Source organism: Equus przewalskii, chromosome 20 (genome assembly GCF_037783145.1).
Source record: "Equus przewalskii isolate Varuska chromosome 20, EquPr2, whole genome shotgun sequence".
Classification (NCBI taxonomy): domain Eukaryota; kingdom Metazoa; phylum Chordata; class Mammalia; order Perissodactyla; family Equidae; genus Equus; species Equus przewalskii.
In genome coordinates, this window is record NC_091850.1 from 30,974,998 (window position 1) to 30,998,608 (window position 23,611).

A 23,611-nucleotide genomic window follows, 5' to 3' on the forward strand; every position below is an offset into this window, starting at 1 on the left:
ATTTTAAAAATTTCCATTTACAGTGGTTGCTGGTAGATACAAATACAATTGATTTTTAAAATATTGAATTGTATACTGTGAACTTACTAAACTCCCATATTACTTCTAGTTCCTTTTAGGTAGATTCCTTAAGATTTCCTGTAATCATGTGACTTTCAAATAAAGACAGTTTTATGTTTCCTTTCTGATCTGTATGCCTTTTATTTCTTTTTCTTCCTGGTGAAGAATAGGGCAGGTACTCAAGCCTGTCTGGAATGGCTTGAGTGAAAGAAGAGACAGGTGGCTTTGGTTTTTATTGGGGCTAGGGTTGGGGCCAGGATAAATGTTACTTCTGGCTAACGTTTGCATGTTTTGAATATTCTGCCGGTGCCAAGGGAGACAGTGTGTGGATCTTCTTCTGGCTTACTCAGATGTGGAGCAAAAAGGGGAAGTGGAAGGAGTAAGGCTTGAAAGCTGTCAGAGGTTAAACATCAAAACTGGAGTCAGACTCTTTATTATAATTTGATTTGCTAAAATGATTTCAAGGAAATTGGACCATTAGCAATGGGAATTTCAAAGTTGGTGGTCTAGGAACAGGATCACTACATTGGTTTGTGATTTTAATTTTATCTAGATGGCCTATAGGACCTTTAAGGAATTTAATGACGTAGACAACAAGAAAATAATGTTGCCAGCAGTATGCTATCAGATGTAAGTTCTACCCTATCACCTAAAGACCCTTCCCCTGCTTAGTCCTCTTTAATCTGGCTTTATTTTAAGAGGTGGATATAATGTCAGACAAGTGTTCTTTAGGCCATCAATTATTATCTTCTTATCAGGCCAACCCCATCACTAATTTCTTGGTTGGGAAATCTAATAATTTTTTGTTTATATTTTCATGCAGACTAGAAAGATTATTATTAGAGTTGATTTTACCCATCACTGAATGAGTCTTCAATAACTTGATTTTCTATTGTCTTTAATAATAACATGACTCCCTTACCCTCCCCCTTCTCCCTTAGATTCAGAGAGCTCGGCACTTAGGGCAACTTCAGTCATTCCCACATTTGAAACCAACTCATCACTTGCATTCTTGAACTTCCTCCAACCAAATTACTAAAAGAATGTATTCCTGAGGCAATTAATCTGGTAATTACACTGATTTTTGCCTTTTTCTAGTGACAGGTGTTAGCACCATGGCAATTATGACTTACTGGGAAAAGAAAATCCTAAATCAAATTCTGCCCAGAACCTACATACCCAGGCTGTCTGGGGTTTGCCATATTTATTAATGCTAGAGGAAAGAGGCCCTGTTTTCTGAGTCACCACTCATTTAAAGACATTCCCTATACACACTGTCTGTCCTGCGTAGGGAATGCTGCATTTATTTGGATTAATGCATTTATTTGGAATCTTCCCAGTTGCTAAGGGCAACAAAGACCATGTGTCCTCCCTAGCTGAGTTAGCCTTGCAGAGCAGCACAGCTGGACTTGCATTCAAGGGTGGTATTTCTTTCATTTGTAGGGAGGTTAGCAATTCCCTGACCAGAGAGCAAATAACACTAAAACTGTGAATACCTCAAATTTCTCTGCCTTCCACAGACAAGATGTTTTGAAACAATGTGCCTTCAAGAACTTAGAATCTCACTGGGGAGACAAGATGGGTAAGTGACTAACTACAAAAGAAATTTTCAGTGTTATTAAGAGTTCTTAGAGGAAAAGAAAAAATACAGAATATAAAATGATTAAATAATAAATTATAAGAAGATAATATTTCACTACTATGTACCAGCTATTATGCTAGTATTATCATACACTGAAAAATAATTATTTCTATAATAATAATACTGATAATATCTAACATTTCTTGAACACCTACTATATTCCAGGTTGTGCTAAGAACTTTAATAGACTACGTCATCATTGTTAAAGGTGCTATTACTATCTCGACTTTTACATGAGGAAATTAAGGTTCAGACGGATTAAACAATTTGCCCAAGATTCCATTGGGATAGGTGGCATAGCTGGGAGTCTGACTGTTGAAGTTATGCACTCCCCCTCTTCTACGTGATTATTTTACAGACAGATGACTACGGAAGTTTGAATTGGAACGACAATTTGAGAAAGCTTCAAAGAAGAGGCCATATGAGATGGCCTTGAATCACAAGTTGGAATTTGAATAATGGAAACTGTAAGGAAAGAAGGGACCTGGCACTGCAGGTAGGAGATGTAATGGACAAAGGCTCTATGAGCACTGTTTCTTTTATCTGTGGGCTCATTCTCCCAATGCCACCTGACTGTTTGCACATCTTGTACAGTTGTATGAACTATTATATAGTGTTCTCACACAACTGTTTTATGAAGGTCACCTCATGATGACTAGTGTCAACCTAAACAAATAAAAAAGCCAGTTATTTTACCAGCAAAATGGGTTCATTCAAGAATAGCAGAGGCATTTCAATTCAGGCTAAGCAAGCTATAGCAAAAGCCATAGGTAAGTCCTGTAAGCAAAGTAGAGGAATGTTATTTTATAGAGAAAAAGGAGAAAATTGGGAGATGCTGTTTTGAACAAAAGTCCATTGATGGAAAATGAGAGTTCAGGGTTTCTCATTGGCTGAGCTGCTGGAGTAGTCGATTTCTTGTTGGGGATGCAACATGCATCTCTTCCTGTTGGAGTCTGTAATTCTTGATTCTTCTTGTAATTGATGTTGAGTGGCAGTGCATGAGAGCTTTCCCTTCTGGCCACATGACTCCATTTTAAATGAGGTTTGTTTTATTCAGTTTCATATTTCTCCCTTTTGATCAAGAGCTTTCTCCAAAAGCATCACTGATCAAGAGTTAGGTTTTCTGAATTCAGGGGCCTTTGTCCCTTGTTGCCAGGAAAGATCTTTTCTGGATGTGATATCCCCTGTCAGAGGGAAATTGCACAGATTGGAAACATTCAAGTAACAAGGGAGGGGTAGGAGGGAGAATTCTCAGGCATTTTCCCATATAAAGTTTATATTTTAGAATAGTGAATACAGCAAGAGTACATTCAAGGTGAAAGAATTCACTGAGGGCATTTGGAAGACACAGTGCAGGAATAAACAAGAAGCAATAGCTGACGAACTTTGCAAAAATAACAAAACTTCAAAGATATATTAAAACAGTGTTGTTATCTCAAAAGAATTGTTTGGAACCAAAGGTTTTATCCAATAATGCAGCCTGTAAGTTTGCAAATTCAGAGACCATGAATTTGGATAAGAATCCAGAGTCAATTAATAGTCCAGATGAAAGAAAGAGTTCTGTGAATTCTGAACTTTCCAAATCTTCAGAAAAAGCAAGTGAAAAGATTAATTTGTCATGAAGGATAATGATGAGGCTGTTTATAAAAGGCCATAATCAAAAGAGGTTTTCCTCTTTTGCAAAGTTTTGCGAAATGTGGACAAGGGCATTGTCTTTCCACAAAGCAGAAAGAGAGAATAAATAACAGTGAGAAAAGGGTATATAGGACCGGTCCAGTCATCTTAGGAAAGCTGCCTGAGATGTCAGCTGCTTCTCTTCCTGGTCAATTTGATTTGGAGAGCTCCAGCATTTGTACAGGACCAGATGTCAGGTGGAGACTTCTTTAGCTGTGAGATGTGTACCCAAGGTTCGAGTCCCTGAAGTTTGGCTGCCATCTGGGTATTAAGGAGTGGTATAATCCCTTCCAAGGAGACTTCAAGGGCAGTAAGAAAATTGGAAACATTAGTTTGGAGAGTTGTAGCCAGACATTTCAGGAAACTAGAAAAATTTAGGATCCAGTCTAACTTACAGGTATATACCAAAACCTTAAAGACAATTAGTAGGACTAGAATTTAATATCTACAAAGGCACAAATATAATTTCTCTCTCTATGATTACTCTCATTTTTATCAAAGATAAGCATAGTAAATACCTGAGTCTATGTATACCTCTCTTGAAAATGACATTCCAGTCAAAGCCTTGGTAATATAGCCAATGTTTCCACTTGTCTCTGGTTATAAGGAGAACAGATTCTAATAGAATTTATGCAAATACATATACTGTCATGAAAAGAATACTGGAGTTTCCAAATTCTGGAGGGATCAGAGATGGAGAAAAAGATAAATGTTTTAACCTGTGTTGTAAAGATACACTTTCTCAAAGGAGAGGAGAAAAGGGGGTCCTTTAAATCCAGTTCAGTGTGGTCAACTTAAAGTTATCAAGGACCTGCATTCTAGAGTATTTGTCAGGATCTGTTCCATGAATTTCTCTGAAGATAAATATATTTGCAAAGCACCAGAGTAAAACACTAACTGTCTTTAAATGACAAAAGACTTAAAAATAGCAATGGTTAGAGATGTGATGAAGGTTCATTATAATGTGATTGCCAAGTAAATTTGGTCATTTTTGTGACACACATTATATTGTGACATAAAATTATCACTAATAACATTATACTAGGATATATCAGACTTTTAAGAATTTTCATACAATCTCTAGAACATTTATTTTAATAACATTCACCTATATAATATAACCTAAGAAAGTTTATCATCGTTTATTTGACAGTGCTTCTTACATAATTTGACACATCAAATAAGCCTAATTAGTTTAACATCTCCATTTTTCATAAGAGAACAAATTCTTTGAGAAAGCCCGGGGGCCCTCTGGAAATTCCCAAAGTTACTTTCAGGTCAAAAATAATTTATTTAGAATTTGATTTGGGGGAAGTTTGTCAAAAATACACAAGTTTTGGACTTTTGACCAAATTGGATCCCAGAAAATTATAAAACAATACTTACTTATGCATTTAACCAAAGTGACAAAAAAATTTCAAAGACAAATATAAAAGATTAGATAGCTGCAAAAATCTTAGCTCTTTTTAGTAGAAAACTCTTAGCTTTTAACACAAAGCACAGGAAATAATTTTGATAAAACACAAAAAAGTAAGAAAAAACCTTTCACAGTCTCTTATCAGGAACAGATCAATAGCCCAAGCAAATTTTGTCCTTTTTAGCAGATGAAAAAAAATTAAGTTCCTGTTTTACATAAGTACACTATTGCTATTAAAGCGTACTTTAACACACTTGTAGCAATTTTATTTAATCTTATCCAGCTTGATTGCATATAAAATTGCTAACTAAAGATTCTTATTTCACAGACTGTCTACAATTTTCTTTTTACATTCAATTTTTGTCCTATCCTTTCATTTTTTTATTCTAGCAACTATTTTCTTTTAGGACAAAATTATTTTCTTTTTCATGAACAAAAATATATCTCCATACCTCACACCTTTTTCTAACCCCAAAACACACATTCTACTTTCTTTGCATATGGGGATGTTTCCCTTACCCTTCCTATTAGCTTTAATTACATATGTTAATTAGAATTCTTAAGCCTTAGAATCCTTGATTCCTAGTGAAAACTAAGAAGTAAGCAATGTGGATTAGCAAATTTATAAATATATTTCATAATTTCTAGAAGCAGATACCCTTTTAAATAGTATAATCTTTCAACGTGGCACAAGACATGGTTACTAACAGACCCAAATTTATCTTTGGTTTCTCTACAATAGGAAGCCGAAAGTAGATAGGTGTATGTTCAGTAATTAATGTTTTAGTATTTTATCTTGTTTGGAGAATGATCCAGATATTCAATGAAATTCTATCTTTTAATTTAACTTAGCAAAAACTCTAAAGCTTTGAGTTATCTGAAAAGATTTGGGGATGCAATTTTTTTTCAGCACAAATACCATAAAACATAATTATTGCATCTTAAGACTTATCCCATTTTTATCTATCTAAATAATTTCTTCCCAAAAATTATGTTTAGACTATTCAGAAAAACTTCATGGGACATAAGACAAAGTCAGCCATCATCTCAAGTAAATTTTTTGCTGACAAATTTTGCAACAAAGATAGCATGAACTTATTTTACTAATAAACCCGAGTAGAATAAAAATATTATATTTAATGCTGATAACTCTAAAGACATGCCTGCTTCACTTAGCCCAACAAACTTAAACTAGCTTTAATTTTGCACATTTTCCCAGATCATGTGAACCTGAAAAACATTTGGGTTAGTTTCTATTATATTCCTGAGAATATTTTTTAGGACTGCTTAATTTATATAAGCATATGATTTTCCTTAACCCAATAAATAGAGCTCTTTTACAAATTAACTTTGGTAACATTATCCAGAAGTAGAAAAATATCACATATCTGTTACATACATATATGAACATACATAACATACAGATAGACACAGAGATCTTACAGCTTTATTAAAAAATTTTAGCCATATATCAGGTACAAAACTCATAAGAACTCTCTAGCAGATGGACTAAATTAAGATTACCTGGTCAGATAGCCAAAGTTTTTATTAATCGTATTTTACCAAAGGTTTTTTTGTGTGTTTGGTTGTTTTTTTGCACGATATAAGGATTCTTTTAGAGCTGTTTTTGAAGTCATTTTGTCTTTTGTAAACTTCTGAATCTTAATTACTTTTGGTTAAGTTCATCTATTTAGTTAGAAATGCACATGAAGATGGACCACAATTTTTGAACATAAAACCAGCTGGGGTCTCTGAAAGAAGGGTGCCCTCAAAGCATTTAGATGAATAGGATCCCATTTATCAGAGGTTTTTCTCTAGAGCAAAAGAAAACTTCCTAAACAGTGTGCAAGCCAAATACCAGCACATTTGCAATAGGAACAGCCCATATCCAAAGGAGTTGGGCCAAATGTTAGCACAGTTCCAATAGGAACAGCCTGGTTCCAAAACAGTCAGACCAAAGGCTAAATGAGTGTTCATAAAAAGGACAAAGACCGTAAAACAGAAATGATGAGGCCTTTATAAAAATAAAAAACAGATCCCAAATAAAGCCTGGAGAGCTCAAAACTCAAAGAAAGCTTGAATCCAGCAGAAAACTTACCCTCAAACTCCAGGGTCAATGAGAAAGCAGTGAGGGCAATGGGCTCAGTGAGTACTAGCACCTATTTGCTCTCCAGCCTCAGAGTTGTTGGGATGGGAGGGTCTTCTCTGGATCTCACTTCTAACACCAAGTAATGTTGACCTAAACAAATAAAACAGCCAGTTTTGTTTTTGTTTTTTTACCAGCAAAATGGGTTTATTAGGGAATAGAGGATGAATTGCAATTCAGGAAAAGCAAGCTATAGCAAAAGCCATAGGCAAGTCCAGTAAGCAAAGGAGAGGAAGATTATTTTATAGAGAAAAAGGAGGAAGCTGGGTGGGCTTATTTGAACAAAAGTCCATTGGTGGAAAATGAGAGTTCAAGGTAATGATGGTTTCTCAGTGGCTGAGTTGCCAGAGTAGTTGATTTCTTATTGGGGTGCAATGTACGTCTCTTCATGTTGGGGTCTATAATTGACAATTCTGCCTGTAATTGATGTCGAATGGTAGTATGTGAGACCTTCTCCTGCTGGCCTTCCAACTCCATTTTAAGTGAGTTTTCCTTGATTCGGTTTCACACTGGGTAATGTGGTCCACTATAAAGGGGTTGCATCTCTGAGTACATCTTTTGTGAAAGGGATCACTCTTCTGACATGACATTGATTATCCTAATTTTTGGTGGCAGTTCTTACACGGGGAGAGAATACCTGCTTCTTTTAAGTCTGCCTCTTTGTGACTCTGGACTTGAGATGGGTTTGAGTGACTTACTGAGTGGTGAGGAAAGATTCTGACTTCTAAATGGAGCTAGAGGAGGGACACGAAGAGGCACCCCCATAGAAGATGTTTTATTTGAGTGATTAAACTTATTCTTAACTATGCTATGCCATTTGAGCAAAAGAATAGTAATGCTCCCTGAGGTCAGGGTAGTAGGGGCAGCAGTAATTCATTCTCTCTCTCTTCCTCCCTTCTCTCTCTCTCTCTTTCGTTCTCACTTTTACTTTCTTGCTTTCCATATACTGCTAAATGCTTTTGGAGTACAGGCTATGTGCCAGACACATTGTTAAGAACTTCATGCATATTGTCTCAACTAATGCTTATGGCAATCCTTGAAATAAGTATCATTATACCTCCACTTTATAACTAAGGGTTACAGAACCGGCAAGTGGTAGTTTTACTTAACTATTGCCATAATAATGCTGCATAATAAAAACCCACAAACTTCAATGACAAACAACAGTAAACATTTGTTTGATATATGAGTCTGTGGGGTTCAGCTAATCTAATCTGGACCTGGCTTAGTTTATCCAGTCTCATTCTTGCAGCCAGCTCTGGGATGGCTACATGGCTCTGCTGATCTTGGCTAGGCTTGCTCACATGTCTGGGGGTTGGCTGATTGTTGGCCAAATGAGGATGTTCTCAGCTGGGATGACAGACTTTTCTTTGCTCCCCTTCTTGCTCATCTTCCAGCATGCTAGTTAGGCATGTCCATCTCATGGCATGGGAGAGGGCAAGAGCAACAAGCAGAAACACGTAAGTGGTCTTCAAACCTCTGCTTGCATCATGTCTGCTAACATTCTATTGGGGAAAGCAAGTCATATGGCCAGAGTTATAGAGCCTTGAAAGTTGAAAAATCAGGGCCATTAACACAATCAGCTTGCCGTAGTAGCAGAGCTCATGCCCTCTCATTAACTAGTGAGATAATTATCCAGTAACTATCCAATTATTCTTTACTTATCTTCCTTAAATAGAAGAGGAATCCTGGACCACAAGATTTGGGGCAGATAGATCTAGCCACCTCTTCTCCTGAAGATTCTCCCTACACTGACAATTTCAGAGAAGGAGTTTGCTTTGTTACAATGTGTGTCTTCATATCCTGGGATTATGATGACTCATCAGATTCCAACTTGAAGAATTTTCCTCAGTATAGTGGTTATCAAGATTCCAGAGGATGAAGACCCCTTTTCAGGGTCTTCAGGCACTTACAGAGCCTTACATGATATTAACTGTTATCAGATTGAGGAAAAATATAGGAGCAAAGAGTTATTCTAAATTCAGTCTATGTGTTTAGACTTATATTTTATTAATCTCGACAATATCTATATATATTTTGAAAATAGTAGTACTTGTATATGTGAGATGTTATTTATATATTTTACAGATAGTACAGTTTGTGCATATTCTCAGTCTTTGCACTAACTCTGAAGCTTCCTCCCAATTAAAGACACAAACACATGCCTATCTCTTTCCTTGCCTTAGTGATAGAGTTTTCTGATTGCATATTTTACAAAATACCTCATAGTATATGTGGGGTTGAAGTTGCAATAGGAAGGCCATCGGAGCTATGGCAGTATTTTACGAGGCACAGATGGCAGTAGCAACCTCCTCGCTTTTTATAAAGGCTCTTCAGTGCATGTAGGAGGAATATCAACCTTTCTGTCAAGGATTTGAAAACTTCCCAAATTAAGCCTAAATTTCCCTTTCTAGATTTTTCTGCCACAATTTCCTTTACCAAATGCTTTTCTTGGCCAAAACACATTTTCCTCATTTCTGCCTTTTCTTTGTATGAGATGCCCTCTTGGTGTTGGACACCCACCTGTCCCTCAAGGCCAGGCGCAATCCTTCCCTGAAGCCCCCCTGACTTGGTCCTATCTTTTGCAGTCTTTTACTTCTGTCTTTTCCTTCTTGGTTCCATTCACCTATTACTTAACTGTCTTCTTATATTTGACTTACTTCAATTTACTTTGATTTAATTCAGTTCACACTTATTAAGCACTTTCAGAGTACCACACGTAGGCCAGGTCCCAGGATTTCAAAGAATGAAAACTGTGTCTCTGCTACTAAGAAACCCAGTTGTTTCCTCTTATACTTTTTAGATCCCCAACTATTGCAAGCATTTTATTTTTATATACCCTACAGCATCAAGCAGATAGAAATGATTTAAAAATATATTTTGAAGTGAAATAATAAAAAGGAAGTCACTGATGAGATTTTCTCTCAGGGGCTATGTACTGAAGGCCTTAAATCTGAAAAAGACTGACTTCTGTGGCTTTAGAATATTTCCCTCTGACCATGGTGAGGGGGCTGATTAGAAGACAGTCAAGCCAAGTTTTGGCTCATCCTTGAACCTGGACTATTATCTGAGGAATCCACCCTATGCTCATGCAGAGGGTAGAAAGGCAAGAGATCTTTCATGAGAGGTTTGAAGAGGGAGAGGTTGATCAAAGGATATCTCAGAGCAAGACTGTGGAGGCTCTGGGCATCTGGTAGTGGTTCACTGTGTTGTTCGTACTGTGTGAATGCTGACAGAATCAGAAAGGAAATGACTGGATTTGGGGTTTAAAGAAATGGATGCCTCAATTAATTCTTGGCTCCATTATCAATATGTTACATTTTGGACTGCCTCTCTTTCATATCCTCTGTTGCATGGAAGCACAACAGACTAGAATCTCCCAGTAATCCCCCTGTAAGGCGGCAGAAGGGACTGCCATGAGAGATGCCCAATAAATATGCCAGTTGGCTTTAAGTTTTCCAGTGGAATGCCCCAGTGTGATCAAGTGACCTCCCTGCCAACCAAAAGCAGATGTCGATGGAGGAAGCAAGAAAAATGGATGGCATTTGGCACACAAGCATCTCATTTATATCCTAACTTTGAGCAACAAATTCCACCAAGGGTCCAGTGCTCCACGTATAGCTATACCCACAGTTATGCACTGAGAAGGCCTGCCTTGCCTTCTGAACTCATGTGTGACAGCTGCTGAGGAATAAAAAAAAAAAAAGTTAACTTTTCCATGTCTAATTAGCAGAATAGTTAAAACAGGAGCAAGGCCATTTTAAGTCACAGCCATTCCTGGCTGGCTGTTTAGCTTAGGCAAGTTGCTTAAATTCCTTGAATTTCAGTTTTCTCACCTCTGAAATGTGGATAAGTGTAACTATGCCACTGGAAAGTTTACTGAGATATTAACTGCTAATTTGTTTTGTTTCAATGTTAAAATATTGGAAGTTTAACAGGTAATATTCCCTTTTTCTGACATACTCCCCACTCCTTGTATCTAGGTCTTTACGCTCTGTGTGCTCCCTGGTCCCTAAGGGAATTAAGTTTCTTTGTATATTAGGCATCCCCCCTCCTCAAAGGCCACCGCCACACAGAGCTTTGTTTGGAAGTCCGGGATTGCTGTGGAGAGGAAAGAGGGAACTAAGTGGTGCCTGGGTTTTAGCCACCTCAGGTGGGACTTAGCCAAATCTGCTTTGAATTAAGAAAAAATAAAAGAGTGTGATAGTATTTGCATGTCAGTGTTGTGGAGGAAGCTCATATATGCTCCATCTTTCTATTGGAGTTGTTGTAAGGACTGAAATCTGCTAGTGTATGTGGAAGCACCTAGCTCAGTGCCTAACACATAGTCTGGGCTCAATAAATGCTAATTTTTCTTTTCTGCCTATTTATTTTTACTTTGTATCCAGGAAATGCCATCAGTTGAACCATTTGGAACCCAAATATCTACCCTTTTTAGACTAGCTGTCAACGAACTGGATTGCTTGTACCCCTAGTGTGCACAGAAACTCTCCAAAGGGTTGAGTGGAGATGAAAGAGATTTAGGGAGTTCATTTCTGGATTCTAAAGCCCCACATTTACTTTTTGCTAAAACTGATCAGCCTGAGGTGGATGTCATTCTAGTTCTCTTTCCTTAACTTTCCTTTTACAATCACCTTTCTATCACTTGACAAAGAAAGGGCACACCTCCCACCATTTCCGAATCTTACTGTACTGCGTGGCCTGGGGAGAGGATATCTCATGTAAAGCAAAAAGCAGAAATGAGAAAAACGTCTGTTGGTCAAGGAGTGAATTTTGTAAAGCAAATTGTGAAAGGAAAATCTAGAAAGGGAATTTGGGGCCTAATTCGAGAGGTTTTCAAATCTCTGGCTAAAGAGTTAGGTCTTTCTCCTGTAAGCACCAAAGAGCCTTTGTAGAAAGCAAGGAGGTTGCTCATGCCTTCTGTCGTAGCTCTGATGGCCTTTCTGTTGCAAATTTAACCCTACATTTCCTATGACGTAGTTTGTAAAATATGTAATATATATTGCATAATATATATATACATATATAATATATATGTTTATGTTTTTAATATAATATATTAAGCTTATATATTATTAAAAGATATACATCCAGTAAAATTTTATTTTATGTTCAATAATTATTTATCAAACTTTGTAATATATTTATGTCGTTTGGAACAGTTGTGTACTACTAATAATTTTAATGGCTAACTATTCAATCTGGAAGAAATTATGAACATAAGAGAATTACAAATATAGGTAATTAAAAACATAAACATATATTTCAAATAACATACATATTTTTGTTGCAGAGAAGTATCATAAGGTGATGAATAAAGCATAAAGACATATTTCATTTGGGTGAAGTCTATGGGGGCATTCTCTTTGATGACGAAAAAGCAGCAATATAAAATGTATGTTAAAGAAGTGTTCATTTACCTATTTTCAAATGAATAGGTATCAAATCACTGTGGCATTTAGATTTCATTGGACAAATTTATAAAGAGATGCAATCGTTTTGTTTTTAAATGTTATTATTTACAATACACTGGAAATATCGCCCTTTGCAATTATTTAAATTTATGATGAAAAATTTTAGAGGACAACTTAAAAATGTGTGGATGGGTACTTAGCTTTCAATCTTTTGGGAAGTAAGTAATCCAAAAAGTTTGAAGATCACTATTATAAGGAACGTGCAAAATGCAGCTTGCCTAAGGCTAGTGCTCTGCTTACAGCACACACCAAAGAGTGGTTGGGGAGGAATGGGGAGCAGTGAAGAAGGGGAAATTAGTATAGTATGTGTAGTACAGTGGATGTGACAGAGGGGCGCTGGAAGACTGAGAGACAGAGAGGGCTTTGCCGGCCTTAGCAGGAAGGGAAGTGGCTCTTGAAACAAGCGCCAGAAAAACAAAATGGCGACTATTATCAAAAGGGTTCAACTCCATGAAGGTCTGGCCGGATTAGTGACGGTGAGTTGGTTCCGGGCAACAGCGGCTGACAGGACAGGGTTCCAGTGAGATGGGATGTGAAGTGCTTCCAGCCAAGGCCAGTTGGTGAGTTGGCGTCAGTGCTAGTGGAGAGGAGTCCTGATGATTTCGTTTGGGAAATGCTGGAAGGCCATTCCTGACACTCATGGTTCAACTAATGCAGAGCAGTTTGTGTGTCTTACACACAGAAGCCAGAGTGCCTCCGAATTTCACACACTACTTAGGAAAAGGTATGAAGTATTAGTTGGTTGCCATGAATGATGGGTCTCCTGGCTATTATAATGACATCTGTGTAACTACAAACTCACTTTCCAAAGCCAATCAATACTTGGTTAATTCAACTTCTTAACTTTGTGGAAGGAGTACTTATATTTTAGAGTTCTCTGATCTACTGGGAAAGTGGGGGCTATTTTCCATGAAAGCAGTGATCTAGAATTCCTGCGAGATTTCACAGGTTATGGCACAGCGGAGAAAATTTCCCAAGTCATATGATTCAGGTGTTCAGTTGCAGCTTGTTTATCAGATTTGGAACAAATCTAACTAGTCAATGTAAATCTAAAAACATCTCCAAGACAAAACTAACTGTTTAGATTATGTGTCATTTCACATTATCTGAACCCTGATTTCTCCTTCACTTTCTCCCTTTCTTTTAGTTGCACAGGTTCTATTTCTATTTTGTGAATACTCCGAGTTTCCCGGCAGCTACTCTTGCCTATAGAGGAAAATCTCACTTTTTAGTCTGGCATTCGGGAACCTCCATAATTTGCTTCAATCTATATTTCTTATGTTATTTTCCATCTTTTCTCTGTGTGGCATAGCAGCTCAGTCTGGCTGTTTCACTGCCATCTGAACGTAACTTCAGGACACAGAAGGTGCCAGATTAAGATACAAACAAAAGATGACAGGAGATCACTTTTGACAGGGCGATCAAGGAAAGTTTCATAAAACAGATGACATTTGGACAGATCCTTGACATGCTGGATTTTCAAGTCATGGACTTAGAGTGAAATACTGAGCTGTTGGTGAGGAACTAGGTGTGGCCTGCTTTCTAGGACATTTACTCCAAGACACCAGGAAGCCGGATACTATTTGCACTGGTCTTTTCTTTTTATGTACTGCACCAATGTGGTAAAAATGCCTACATTAGATGTGTGCTTAGGTCTCTTTCGATAGTTGGAGTTGTGAAGTGGGAACTTCCTGAAATTTGATCCATTAGGAGGCAGATTTGGTGAATCACAGGTCTGTTTACTATTCTATTTGTGGTGGTTTATTGTTACCGCAATCACAGAATAACTCCGTTCTTATATTTCACCTACAGCACTTTAATATAGGTGTTATCTGGCATATCCCTGGGCAAAATGGTGATTCAAGTTTTTACTGTCAGCCTGGGATTAAAAAAAATGACCCTGAACGGGGAACCTGAGAGTGCAGATTCTCGATATGGCAGTGCCACTGAGTAACTGGATGTTAATAAAAACAAAATAATAACTTTTGTCAGCCTTAGTGTGCCCACCTGTGAATATATATAGTAATAACTTCCTCTCCTATTTGTAAGAGTGCATGAGGATTAAATCTGTTAATATACATATATTAATATTAATAATTCTTCCTTCTCAATCGTCACACCAGGAAACAAGACCCCTTTGGCCTATGGCAGATGAGGTCTTCAGAGTCACACTCTGGTAAGATAGGCACTGACCCCATCCATGCTGTCTTCTGCCTGCTATATCTGTAGCAGAAACAGTGTCATGAACACCATTTTCTGCTATTCCAGTCCCAGAGCCCCTGGAGTAACTTCCAGCCCCAGAGCTGTTGGAGTGACTTGGCAATTGGCTAGGTGCGCCCCGAACTACAGAAGATGTAAACTGGGCCAGAAGCAGACCTCCTTCCTGCAGACTTGGAAAGAGCTGATGACAAAGGCTGGTCAGTGGTGCTGTGACTGTAAGTTAGGATCAGTCACATTTCCATCTTTGTAGGCAGTCTGTGATGTGAGTTTGGAGGCTGCCCAGCAAAGAACCCTGAATTGGAAGTCAGGAGCTTTGAAATCAGTCCTGTCTCTATCGTCACTCCTTGTGTGACCTTGGGCAAGTAATTTAATCTCTCAGAAGCCTGAGTTTTGCCTTTTACAGAAAGGTGCCAGTATGTGGTAATCCCACTTTGCTTACTAGTGGTTGGATTAGAATTAGGTATACAGTCCATGCAAACAATAAATATTTATTGAGTCCTAGCCACTATTTTGAATATTGGGGATACATGAGTAAGCAAAACAGACAAAAATTCCTGCTCCTGTGTACCTTACATTCTGGTTCTAGTTGATGAGATACGTCTCTTGTTTGGTAAAGGTTTCTCACATTTAAGTAAGCGTGCAATAGTGAAAAAAAGTATTCCTTTCTACCTCTAGATGTTTCTCTCTTCAAATATGATACTTCTAACTTATGATCATCAGGGAAGCCAGCTCAAGATAGAGTCAACACATCAAGGATGACAGCCAGCTCAAGATAGAGTCAACACATCAAGGATGACACAGGAGAAAGTTAAAAAGAATTGATTAAGCTGCTGAGTCAATCAAGCTTGAAATCTGCCATATCTAAGACTTCCTAATACTTTAGATAATAACTTTCCGTATGTTTAAGTCCTTTTAAATCAGTTTTCTATTACTTGAATGAGCTAATGACATATGTACACACATACATTACCTAATTTAATCCTCACAACAACCCTATGAAATACTATTCTCATTTTACAGAAGAGAAATGTAAAGACCAGAGACATTAATTAATTTCATAGTCAACACAGTAAGTGGTAGAGCCAAGATGGGAACTCAGGTCTCTCTGGGTCTCTCAGGTCTCTCTAGAGTTCAGTCTCTCCCTCTTATGGAATTTCTAAAAGGTGAGACTTGTTGGAGGGAAAAGCAGGAAGTTAGTAAGGGGTCAGTTTTCATGTTCTGAGCCTGTGTATATGCTGCATTGCTGAGTTTCATCCTCTTTCTTAGACCTAGAGCAATGTTTCTTGACCTCCATCCTACAATGAGAAGGCAGCATTTTTCCGTTTGTTGAGACGTCATTGTCCTAAGACAGTTGTATTAATGTATATAATGTATATAATTTTCAGGCACTGAAATATCCCAGGGAGAGGCAAATCTGCCCAACTTTTCTCTGTTTTCCCACCATCATTTAGCTCACTTCTCCCCTTGCCTACTGCAATAATAGGCTCCCTCCTGGTCTATGTTCAGTCTGCTCTGGCCTCCCAATCCAGTCTCCACACTGTAATTAGAGGCTAAAGACAAATTTTCAGTATGACCTACAAGGCCTGTACATCTTCATCATTCCTCCAGCACCCTCCTGCTTTCTCTGTTCCAGTCACACTGGCCTTTATCTGCCATCAGTTTCCCCCTGGACAGATCTTTCTTTTCTTCTATGTCCCAATAAATGTGCATTTGTCTCTTAGATATCTGCTCAAGTTTCCCTTTTTCTTGCAAGCCTTTTCTGATCTTCCTGACTGGATTGACCCCAATCGTTAACCCTCATTGGGCCATGTACCTCTCCTTCAAGGTATATGGCAGAATTGTAGTTTCCCACTAGTTTGTGTGGTTATCTGTTTAATATATCTACCCTACTATATGGTATGCTGCAGGAGAGCAGTGGCCACATCTGTCGCCCATAAATCCAGTGTCTGGCACACAATAAGTGCTCCATAAATATTTGTGGAATGAATATATAAATGTATGCATGAAAAGGCATCGTATATTTATTCAGTGATCCAAAGCATCAAGGAAATTTTAGAGCTCGGGTTGTACCAGTCTGAATCCCTGCAGGAAATACATGAGATCCTCAAATGGAGCAACTGAGGAAAGTTTAAGGGAAAGTAAGAAGGGATGGTGAGCACCCTGGGGCTGGCAACTGTGGGGAGAAGTTGGCACTCTTAAAACTGAATGGGCAAGTGAAGGGAGCAATTTTTTCCCTAAAGAGAATAGCTGTCGATCTAGAAAAGGGCCACAGGATAGGAGCTATGGCCATTGTAGAAAAACCTAGCCAACTTGAAGAACTTCTCCAATGTCCAGTGATGTCAGAATTATAAGAAAAATATAATTATCATCAACACTGTCTTTCCTCCCTTGACCTCTGTCCTGTGCCTCCCATTGGGTAAACCCAACTGAAAGCCAGAGGGCAGGGAACTAAATGATATAGTCTATAAAGGCTGCTTTCCAGAGCACAAAGCTGAGTGGAAATGGAGAAAACAGATCTAGCAGGACGAATAAACAGTATCCAGCCATTTGTCATAGGGACAATTCCATCTCTTGCTTTTCTAAAAGAATTGGTAAGACAAATAATGCTAAAGATAGCTTGAAAAGTTTTAATTTAATATAATAGAAAGGAATTACTCAAGTTTGAGAGTTATATAGGTAATTGAAGGTACAAAAGTTTTCCTATCATGAAAATGCCATCAGAAGTGTAGATTAATGAAAAATGCATAGGATTTTTAGTTAGACATGAGCTCACATCATAGCTCTGCCACTACCTACTTTAGTAGCCTTGGTTTTCTTGTTTGTAGGGTGAGGATTATAATGCCCATCTCATAGGGTCATTGTAAGAATCCAGTGTCTGGCACATGGTAGGTGCTCAGGAAATGGTAACTACCACGAGAAAGGTATGTAATTATTATTTGCTGGGGCCTAGCACTATAAAGTCCCTCCCTGGGAGCTTTTGATGTTGTTAGGCAAGCAAAGCCACCAGGGATAGTGCAATTAGAGACTAAGTAGGCCACAGAATAATCAAATGTCAATTGCATATTAAGATCCACAAGAAAGACGCACGTCACAAGCTCTAGCAAGTCTGTAGTGTAACTGGACCACTCCTCACCCTTGCCGTTTCCCCACTCCACCTCCCACCCTCACCTCTGGATCTTTAAGGAAACTTCCAGTCTGAAAAGCTAGTGTACTGTAGATCATCAGGATTGTATATATCAGCGAATTACTGAGTCACTCAGCTACGTGCAGTTAAACCACAGGCTATCGAAGCCAATAAAAGCAGGAGCAGTTTAGAACTCCTTAGTGGGAAGTTCTACCTTAAGACAGTAGTGACATCATACCACCCAGCTCAGATGCATTGTGTGAAAGTGACAACTTTTTCCCCACTTAACAAAACCCCTGTTTGCTTACGTGGTGCCAAATGGCTTGTATATAAACACTGAAGGACAGATTAAAGACCACATTGTACTTTTCCTTGCTATTGCGTGAAGGACATTATTTTCCATGTTGATAAGATCTGCAAGGACGAATAAGGCACAATGGAATTTATTTTAACCATTAAACGACTCACCGTATCCCACAGAATGCCTGGGCCTTTGTTCTACTACTCCTAGTCTCAAGGCTTCTGTCACTGGGAGAAGTAAAGACACAGGCTCAGAATTTACCCCTAGGGGATTGACCGGTGTCCTGAGAGCTCATTGGAAAGGAATTGAGAGGAAGGATGAAAAGGCAGAATGAGATGGCGCAGGGGACAAGCTGAAGTGAGAGTATTTATGTCTGGAGTCCACTGCATGCAATAGGATTCTTGCTCTCAAATAGTCTAGGACATACTGATCGAGAGGGACAGATGCCATCAGAGTAGATGAGTCAGAGCATGAGTGACAGATAAGTCCCACTTCACCCACATAGCCTTCCCTGATGCATCTGTCCTGTGTTGATCTCTATCTTCTCTATATTTTCTCCAAACAAGGCTTACTACTCTTCTATTCCCTCCTCTCTTTTCCCACTTATATTAATGCCTTCCTTGTGTTGTCTCAGTTTACTCTTGAATTTGAAGTCACGTTGGAATTGAAAGAACTAGCTTTGGCTTTGCTATGTATCTTTGAACATACCCTTTTAGAACTTCCAATTTTCTTAACTCTCAAGAAATATCTATTTGCAGTAGTTAACAGTGTTGAGAAGCCAGGGAAATGCATGTATGTAGTAGGATTTTTTAAAATTTGAAGTAAAATTTATGTACATACAGTGAAATGCTTACATCTTAGGTGTACAATTTGATGAGTTTTAGAAAATGTATACATCTGTGCAACCAACACTCCAATCAAGATATAGTATATTTCTATCACCCCAGAAAGTTCTCTCATGTCCTTCTTATACCCCCTCCCATCCAGAGGCAGCCACTGTTTGTATTTCTATCACCAGAGATTAGCTTTTCTTGTCCTTAAACTTGTTAGAAGCACTTTGAAAAGGGAAAGTCGTTGTACAAAATCTAGTAGTAGTGTTATTTTCCAACTAGATGCTATGTTACTTAAGAGAAAAGATCTAATCATTTACATAGTACTAACCAGAAAGCATGGTAGATACCGACTCAATTCAATATTGAATATATATTCAAGTGAATAAAGTATAGAGGAAAGTATGTTCGCCTGGATTCTAGGGAAGCTGGATTCTAATCTGCTCTGCTTTTATTCATCTTTGATTCCTCAGGCAGGGTTTTTTTCCCCAATTGTTTAAAACATTTGGACCTTAAGTTTTTCTTTCATTAAACAAAGGAATTGGACTAGATGAGGTTGTAAAGTACCTTACTGCTTTCAGAAGTTACTTATCTAACAATGATAATGACTGTGGTTTATTGAGTGCTTACTGTATACCAGGCACTATTCTAAATACATTTATTAACTCATTTATCTTCCTAACAGTCCAGTAAGGTAAATCCGATTATCTCCATTTTATAGATGGGGAGATTTAGAGATTGACTAACGTTCATGAGGCCATAAAACTCATACGTGGGCAGTGCTAGGATTTGGACCCAGACAGTGTGGCTCTGGAGCTTGCAACTTAACTGCTACACTGGTGCCAATCGCTGGGATGATAAATCAATATAATGGAGAAATAGGAAGAATGAAAAGTGTGGGGATGTGGTTAGGTCTAGGGATGGGTCAGATTTCAAAATAAACTTTTTATTATGGAAATTTCCAAACGTACAAAAAAGCAAGGCGTTTGGTCTGCCTCCATGAAGTCATCACCCAGTTTCAACAACCGTCAACATTTTGCCATATTGTTTTTTTACCTCATTCCCTTAAAACTATCATGAAAAACTTCAAATATACCCTTACAAGTAGACATCAAGAAATTTCACTCTTAAAATTCTCCAAGATGCATCTAAAGAAAGGACTGTTTTTTACCTAACTACAATGTGATGTTACACCTAACAAAATTAGCAATAATTCTTGAATATTTATTATTTAGTATCCAGTCCATATTCAGATTTCTCTGATTGTCTTAACATATCTTTTTTGTTGTTTTTCCAATTAGAGCCAAAAAAGGTCCATTCATTTTATTTGGTTGATATGTCTCTTAAGTCTCTTAATCTAAAATCCTCCTGGCCCTGAGCTTTAGATAGTTGCAAAGGAGGGGGAGACCATGGGGACACTTTTCTACTTTGTTTCTCATTCACAAAAATGTGCTAATGGGGTTGCAGGAGAATGAAATAAAATCACCCCAGCTTCTTCCTGTTTCCCCAGGCCCCTCACCCACCCTCTTACCGTATATATGACCATCCAGTTTCTGTAGGTCACTTTCTCATGTTAAGTAGCAAAGCGTTGCCAGGAAGAGGCTCGTAGATTTCCTTACTCTTACCAGGAATAGAGTATACCACTACTGAAGGAAATTACTATGAATGGCTCTCAGCAAAACACTTCTATTGTAACAGAGGCATGGTCTCAACAAGGAAATTGACACTTGAAGAAATGTCTTTGTATACTTTTTCTTGGTGCAGGAAGGGAAAACAACAACATGGGGTTGTTTGCATTACTGGGAAGGACTCTTTGAGATCAGAAGTGGCTCCAGCCTGGCTGAGGCTTATGGGCCTATGATTTCTGAGACTGTGTAGGCATCCAAAGAACCAAGTCGTTCCTCTTCACAGTCTGGATTCAATATGCAGATGCTTTATTATTGAGCAAATACAATCATAGAAATACAGTGTTAGGAAAGGCCTAGAGAATAGACACTTAAATGTTTTCAAACTATATTCCCTGGGGCTCCATCCATAGAGGCCCTTCAAGTATTCTGCAAATTTCATTTTTTAAAAATGTGGTCAGTTCTTGATTCTGGTGCTTGTCCTTATTTTGGCTTTCTTTTACAATTTTTCTCTTGGAATCAGTTTTCAGTAGGTCTTACCAATATTATATTATAAATTAGTTTCATCTCTTTCTCAGAAATCTCTGATATAATGATTCCCAAACTGCGTTGGAGAAAGTACACATTCTTTCAAAATAGATTTTTGCAAAAGGTGCTTCCTTCTTGTGTACCTTGGTAAAATAATTTTTGAAAGTGTATTGTCTTTGGTGAATTCTGAAATCTGGGGAGGCCCATTTTGGACTTAGAGAATGCCTACATTGAATAGGCATTGGATAAATCAGAGTTTAATTTTTTTGTTTGTATGTACAGTAAAAAGTATTTGTTTATTAATGAAACATTAAAAAACATATATTTTACATGGCTACGTATTTCTATATGTAAATTCATTTTTTAGATGAAAATGATATGAAAGGGCACATACTAATCCAACATTGGTGACCTTGGAGGAAGCAGGGAGGGGACCAGGGTTGGGGGGAGAGAGAGAGGACTTCACTATATATAATGTTTGATTTGTTTTAGAGGAGAATGATTCATTTATATTTGATGTTTTTAAATATTAACTTAAAAATAATGATTTGAAGACACTAAATCATATGTGAGAGTTTTGGAGGAAGAAAGAGAAAGAAATTGAGATGTTTGGCACAAGATAGCCGTCCCCAGGTCATGCTATAATTGCGTAAGTAATCTTTCCCTTTGTGCTTCCCACTGCTCCTTATCACAATCCCTGATTTACCTACCACTAAGTGACAACTTTCCACTCCTTTCCACAACTTGGTTACTCACCCTGACCTTGGGAAGAGCTGGAAATGGAAAGGTAAAGAGACTAATCACTGGCGTGGGTGGTGTGCCCAGGCATGCTGCCGGACAGGTCTGGAGGCAAATCCTGCTCACGTTATTGGCTCCCTTTGAGCCCTGAGTAAATCATTGAGCTTTTAGGATTTAGTTTCCCCATCTCTTAAATAGATAAAATTTTATCTACTTTGTAAGTTTTGTACTGAGGTTAAGTAGTATATAAAAATGTCTTGCACAGTGCCTAGCACATAATTATACTGCTAGATTCAATAAATATTAGATCCCTCCCTTTTTGTCCTCTTGTTCTTCTGTTCAACCTGGAACTGTGTGGCAGGAGCTGATGATAAAAAAAAGTAAGAAGTGATCCTTGTTTAGGAACGATATAAACAGTTAAATGCAGTAAAGTGGTTTGAGTTCTGTGATACGAGGGTACTCAGAGAACACAAAGAAAGGAGTAATACTAATAAGATAATAGCTACAATTTATCAAATGTTTACACTTGAGTTAGGCAATATGCTGAGTGCTTTTCGTACCTTGTCTTATTTAATCATCCTCAGACCCCTTTGTGGGATGGACTATATTCTCTCAGTTTCACAAATAAGGGGATTGCAGTTAATGACATTAAACTTCTTGCCTCAAGTCACGTATCTACTTAATAATAGAACTGGGATTTGCTTTGGGGTCCATCTAACTCTAAAGTCCATGTTTTTAACTACTGCTTGGAGGTTGAGAATAGGGGCAAGAAAATTTTATAGAGAAGTTTCGTTAGTTCATCCATCCATCCATTCATTTATCCTTTCTTCCACATATTTCAGAAAGAATTTAAGGTGGTTTTTGGAAAAATAACATTTGAGCTGAGTTTTGAAAGACATGTGTGTCGATCAGGTAGGTAGGGCCAGAAAGGGCTTTCCTGGTAGAGGCAACAATATAAGAAGTAGTATGAAGGGATCCATCAAAACTGGCCTTGTGTGGCCCCAGACTAGGCTGAAAACAGAGGTGGAGACGTAGGTAGGTTTAGCCAGACACCTTGTATGCAATATTATGAAGTTGAGAACTGATTCTGTAGGCAGAAGGGAGTTAGTAAGGATATTGAGTATCACAAGACAACTAGTTTCATTAACATAGAACCACATCTCATGTTTTGGCCCCAGATGGAGTCACCTTGCTTGATCATTCTCATTCATCAGACTATGAATAATATTTGGCAGTTTTCAGAAATTCAATCCAGTCTCTGAGGCTAAAACTTTAATTCCACAGAGGCTAGTGGAAGGAAACTGCCTCATCTTGTAAAGGCCATTTCCAAGGAGAAGTTTAAAAAATGATTTGGATGTTACAAGTATGGCTGGAATATGTTTTCATCTTGAGGGGTAGGGTTGCCAGATTTAGCAAATAAAAATACAGGATGCTCAATTAAATTTGAATTTCAGATAAATATATACTTATTTTTAAAGTATGAAATATTTGGGGCACACTTATACTAGACAATTATTTGTTTATCTGAAATTTATTTGAAATGTATTGTTTATCTAAAATTCAAAAACAGGGTGTTGTGTTTTTCACCAGGTGACCCTACTGAGTTAGCTACTTTGTTTTGATATATGTAAAATTCCAGATTTGTTAATTTGTGGCCACTTCTATAAACCCCTTTTCCCAAAATGCCAAGGTCCTGTAGGACTCAGCGCCAGGGCAAACGTGTGCTGTGTCCAGTGCACCGCCACTTCCCACACATTTGGACCTGAAAGAGGTTGACCCCAGGGCAATGAGAAACAAAAGAGGAAAATCAAGGCCTGGATCCCTGTGAAGTC

At 38.0% G+C, this 23,611-nt stretch overlaps 1 long non-coding RNA gene across 1 annotated transcript in view; it reads left to right on the forward strand.

Annotated features, from left to right (window-relative positions):
• LOC139077843 (uncharacterized) overlaps positions 1–23,611 on the forward strand; it is a 145,098-nt gene that overhangs the window by 13,061 nt on the left and 108,426 nt on the right. Inside the window, exons 2-3 of the long non-coding RNA XR_011530419.1 lie at positions 1,581–1,642; positions 2,061–2,198. This is a non-coding gene — a long non-coding RNA (uncharacterized lncRNA). The remainder of the gene's footprint in view (positions 1–1,580; positions 1,643–2,060; positions 2,199–23,611) is intronic.